Source organism: Heptranchias perlo, chromosome 30, assembly GCF_035084215.1.
Source record: "Heptranchias perlo isolate sHepPer1 chromosome 30, sHepPer1.hap1, whole genome shotgun sequence".
Classification (NCBI taxonomy): Eukaryota; Metazoa; Chordata; class Chondrichthyes; order Hexanchiformes; family Hexanchidae; genus Heptranchias; species Heptranchias perlo.
Window position 1 is genome coordinate 11,656,884 of NC_090354.1, and position 6,000 is coordinate 11,662,883.

Here is a 6,000-nt window from a genome sequence, read left to right on the forward strand (position 1 = left end):
CTTGTTAAATGTCAAAAGGGATGATAGTGCAAGGCAAAAGGGGATGGTAATGGGACAAGTAAAGAAACAGAAGAGGGGTCCAGAGTAGCTATAAATTGCAACAGTCTGAAAAAAATGGGAGCAGTGGTTATGATCTAAAGTTGTTGAAATCAATGTTGAGTCTGGAAGGTTGTAAAGTGACTAATGGAAAGATGAGATGCTGTTTCCCGAGCTTCTGTTGAGCTTCATTGGTAATGTAGGAGGCCAAGGTCAGAGTGGGAGTGGGACAGAGAATTAAAATGGCAAGCAACTGAAATCTCGGCCATGCTTGCAGATTGAGCGGAGGTCTTCAGCAAAGCGATCATGCAATATGCGTTTGGTCTCCAACGTAGAGGGGACTGCATTGTGAGCAGCGACTACAGTATACTAAATTGAAAGTAGTACAAGTAAATCGCTGCTTCACCTGGAAGGAGTGTTTGGAGTCCTGGACGGTAAGAAGGGAGGAGGTGCAAGTGTAGGTGTTGCATGTACTGCGCATGCACTGGAAGGTGCCGTAGAAAGGGGAGAGGGTGTTGGGGGTGATGGAAGAGTGGACTAGGGTGTTGCAGAGGGAACAGTCCCTGCAGAATGCTGAAAGGGGAGGGGGAAGATGCATTTGGAGGTGGCGGAAATGGTGGAGGATAATGCGTTGAATGTGGAGGCTGGTGGGGGTGGAAGGTGAGGACAAGGGGGACCCTATTGTGGTTCTGGGAGGGAGGGGTGAGGGTAGAACAGGGAATGGGACAATCACGGACGAGGGCCCTGTCAACCACAGTGATGAGGAATCCTCAGTTGAGGAAAAAGGAAGATATTGGAAGCACTGGTGTGGAAGGTGGCATCATCAGAACAGATGCGACAGAGACGGGAAAACTTGAAGAATGGAATAAAGTCCTTGGAAGCGCGGTGGGAGGAAGTATAAACAAGGTAGCTGTGGGAGTCAGTGGGCTTATAGTAGATATTGATGGACTACCCATCCCCCAGAAATGGAGATAGAGAAGTCGAGGAAGGAGTCGGAGATGGACCATTGGAAGATGAGGGAGGGGTGGAAGTTGGAAGCAAAGTTGGTGACATTTTCCAGTTTGGGACGAGAGCAGGAAGCGGCACCGATAGTCATCAATGTACCGGAGAGAAAGGTGAGGGAGGGGACCCGATTAGGACTGGAACAAAGAATGTTTCACGTATCCCACTAAAAGGCGGGAATAGGTCGGACCCATATGGGTTCCCATGGCGACACCTTTTATTTGGAGGAAGTGAGTGGAGTCAATGAAGTTGTTGTTCAAGTTCAGCCAGGGGGAAGAGCATTTAAAAGGGGAGCCCTGCCAAGTCTTCAGTGCCATATTTTGCTGTAGTGTGAAGAAATTCGTTGCTGTATGTCTACATTGCAGGCAGCTGGTGATCAGTCACTTTACTGTAATATTTCCAGTGAATCATGCTGCATTAGATAATTAGCAGTTCTATTTATTAGCCAAAATCCAATGGAAAGTTGATTTTATTTCCGAGCCTGATTACTGGTGAAAGCTACCCGCAAAGATGTTATCTTACCTAGAATGCACTCTAGGGGAAAGAAGCAATGGTATTCTTGTAAACTAATCAAATTTTATAACTTTCATTTCTTCGTAACATGATTCAGAATAATTAGTGGAGGAATTTTAAAGAAAAGTTCTCTTTTAAATGCGCTCAGGAATAAACATCTCAAACTTTCTAATCAGACTAAAAATTTTAATCCAAGGATGCAAATTCTCAGCAAACTGAAGTGTTTGTTAGGTCTCAACTGTATTCTAGGATTTCAAGTGTTTTGTGTCCAAGTATATTTCATGTTTGGAAACTTGAGACCAAGTTATACAGTTGGGTATGTGAGATTTTGTCTGAGTGGCTCACCACAAGTTACTGAGCTCTATTGTAATTTCCATTGCAATGTTATCTGACCCAACAACCTGTCTTTACTCTGAGAACCTAAATATGGAAGCACTCTACTGGTGGCTCCACGGGATTTTGCAACAGTTCAGGTAGATTGGTGTCTTCAGTTATCTTCCTTCAATGTAGCAAACAGATTTTTTTTTGTGGTGATTATAGACCTTGGCCTTTTTTGCAAAGTTCTTTCAGATTTCAAAGGGATTTAAAAATCAAAAAGGTGCCTGCATTTTTCAATAAGGTAGCAATCTGGAGTATTCCATGATGAACTGTAGTTTGAGCTTGTGTGTCTGAACCCTTTCAGAAAACCTGACACAAAGACTATTACAATGGAGTGGCAGGAGTGAGAGGGGGTGACCAACGCTTTGAGCAATGGAGTGGCAGGTGCAATTCTACATCAACTACTCCATTGCTTAGTGTGTTGGCACACCTACATTTTGTGGTAACACTGCAAAAATAACACCGAATAAATCACTTCAAAGGGCACTGGAGCAATGTCTACAACACACTGTTGTTCAAAGTATGCTGGCTCCCCAGAACACAACTATACATAAGCTGTAGGTTCCAGTTCTGATATTAAGATCATTTTGAAATGCCCCATGCTGGGTTTAACCATGTAAGGTAGTCTGCAGTGCTATTTATCCACCAAATCCCTCATGGCAGTAACTTGACCTCGCTGTTGAGTGGCAAATGTCACATTGAATATTCAGTTATGCCTTCCGAGGGACAGGAGGCATTTGCCTAGAGCCTCACCCTGAAATTTCTGCTTTAAATATCCAGAGAGGAAGAATGATGAACATGTTTCTGTGGGAAATCCCAGGCTTCTGTCAGATCTGCCCCCTTCGCGTTCATGCATCTTAGCAGAAGAAAATTCAATCTATTTAGCCTTGATGTGGAGATGCCGGTGATGGACTGGGGTTAACAATTGTAAACAATTTTACAACACCAAGTTATAGTCCAACGATTTTTATTTGAAATCTATTTAGACTTGACATTCATTTTGCTGGAGATAATCCCATTTAAAGCATTTTGTAATTTATGATGTAGCCACTGATTCATTTTTAGGTATTTGTGTACGTACTGGTAGCGTGCAGCTAACTATATTAAATACCAGGGCCATGCTCCCACAGGACTTTTCAATATTGCAATTGGAACTGACCACTTGCCCAGACCACCCAGGTACAAAAATAATCTGTACTTCATAATTGTGCAGACACAAAAGCACCACTTATGACGATTTGGAATTAGAGGATAACCTTGGTGATGTGCATTATGTATAAGATTATAGAATCAGGAGCATTACCTACAGGAGTTATTACTAGGAACAATGGTGCAAACCTCTCTTGACATTTCAATAGTGTTTGCAAATGTGAAACCAGGTGGTATAAGCCCCCATTTTTATTTTGACTTCTGTGGATTTTACTCCTGTTATATCTGTTACTGCCACCCAGAGTTTTTCTTCTTCCTTAGATTCACCATGGTCAGTCAGGCCAACGTGAGTTGAGATGGTACTGGTTATTTCTGCCTCCTCAGAGGTCTTGTGGCTTATTTGTTTTTCAAGGATTTTTCTGCCTTTTTTTCCTGCTGCAGTTATCTCTAGATTTATACTAAGTGGTCAATGAATTAAAGGTACCTGATGTGTCATACATCTCGGGTCCCAAAGTCCACTGCGTCATAAGTCATTTTTTTTATGATCTGTAAATGGACACGAGCAGCAATCTTTTACATTTAAATCGCATCCTGTTCACTCGTATTTATAAACACATCCTATTTTGTTTTAGTGAAAAACCACAGTTGGGCCAACAGGATAAGTGAACAGGAGAAGTTTTGATTTAGAGAATTGCTGTGTGCTCCTAAACAAATTTCTGCTAACAAGCCAATGTTTGTACGGCTCATCTTCGGTTTGCATGTTTGTAATTATTTGTAAAATTACTACAATGCTACAGTACTGGGACATGCAGTCTAGTTACATTTAAGTAAAAAAGTTGGACATTCCTGTTGCAGCAGCAGATTGTTTTTTTAAAATTGTGGTTAGTGGAATGAATACAGTGGGCACCCAGAGCTAATGTAGGTTTGAATATTTAAAATGTTAATTTTTTCTGAAACGTTCTGACTGTTTTCAGAAATTTGTGGCTTTATGGAATCAAAGTGGAGATGAGCAGAATACCCAGATAAAACTGAAACCTTTTTCCCCCCAAAAATTGTTTCAGAAACAATGTGGTGAAAGAAGGACGACGAAGGACCCATAGAATAAACCCACTCCGAGCGTGACATCGGTACATCTCCCTCCTGGTGTCACAGTGCAAGCTTCCTCATTCTAGTGCTAGCAATAACACAAACAATTACTCGCATCCCTGCAAACAGACTCTCTCCATTTGGGTTTGCTCCAGGGCCAAAAATGGTTTTGTTTACACTTGAGGAAAATCAGAACTACATCGCTAACCATTGTGTGGATACAGTTATAATAAATAATATTGCTAAAAACTGGACCATATTGTACTTTAAAAATACTGGAATCCTATGCGTTCTGTGTTGGAACTGTTTTAAAAATAGGTAACTCAAATTTTGCTATACAATAGCGCTCTCTTGTGGACAAATCTAATCATCCTGAAAATTAAGTTGACAGGAGGGCAGTCTGCTGCTCTTTAATGTATAATTAATAGCATTTTTAAAAAGTATCTGGGATATACCATCAAGTGATGTAACACAGAGGGAAATTATTTAATTAGAAAAACACTGTTTTAGACATGCAATAATAGGATATTTAGAATCACAAGGAACCGGTAGTATTAGATTTACACTGGCCAGGGATCCTGGATTGATCCTTTTATGTGAATAATTGATAGGTTAGTATTTACAAAGGTGGAATTAGGGGATCATTGTGATCCTACTTTTGTGTGTGAGTCCCTTTAACTGGATCACGACATACTATCATTTGATGCCATATTTCCAGCATTTAGGTTATTTTTGGAACCACGGCTGCAGTAGGGACAATGCGTCAAATGATGCCATCAGCAGTGATTGAGTTACATAGAATTTACAGCACAGAAACAGGCCATTCCGGCCAACAGGTCTATGCCAGTGTTTATGCTCCATATAAGCCTCCTCCCGCCTTACTCCATCTCACCATTTCCAAGCTGAGATGTGGAAATATTTTACTTCAAAATTATTAACAGTAATTTAAAAATCAGTATGCAAATTAGCAATATATGCATAAGAGTGCTGCAATCACAGAAGGTTGTAAAGCAGGTTGTAGTAAGGTAAATAGTAAGAATTTCTACAGGTATTTAAAAAGGAAAAGAGTAAGTAAAGTGAGTATTGATCCTCTAGAGAATGAGTCTGGGGAATTAATAATGGAGAATACGGAAATGACAGATGAATTGAGCAGATATTTTGCATCCGTCTTCACTGTAGAGGATACAAATAACATGCCAGAAATAATTGTGAATCAAGAGGTGAAAGGGAGGGAGGAACTTAAAACATTTGCAATCACCAGGGAAAGGGTTCTGAAAAAATTGATAGAATGAAAAGCTGACAAGTCCCCAGGTCCTGACGGACTCCATCCTAGGGTTTTAAAAGAAGTGGCTGCAGAGATAGTAGATGCATTGGTATTAATTTTCCAAAATTCCCTAGATTCTGGAAGGGTCCCATCAGATTGGAAAATAGCAAATGTAACTCCTCTATTCAAGAAAGGAGGGAGACAGAAAGCAGGAAACTACAGGCCAGTTAGCTTAACATCGGTCAGGGAAAATGCTAGAATCTATTATTAAGAAGGTTATAGCAGGGCACTTAGAAAATCTCAATGCAATCAGGCAGAGTCAACACGGCTTTGTGAAAGGGAAATTGTGTTTGACTAATTTATTAGAGTTCTTTGAGGAAGTAACAAGCAACATGGATAAAAGGGATCCTGTGGATGTGGTGTACATGGATTTCCAGAAGGCTTTTGACAAGGTGCCACATCAAAGGCTACTACACAAAATAAGAGCTCATAGTGTAGGGGGTAACATATTAGCATGGATAAAGGATTGGTTAGCTAACAGGGAACAGAGAGTAGGCATGAATAGGTCATTT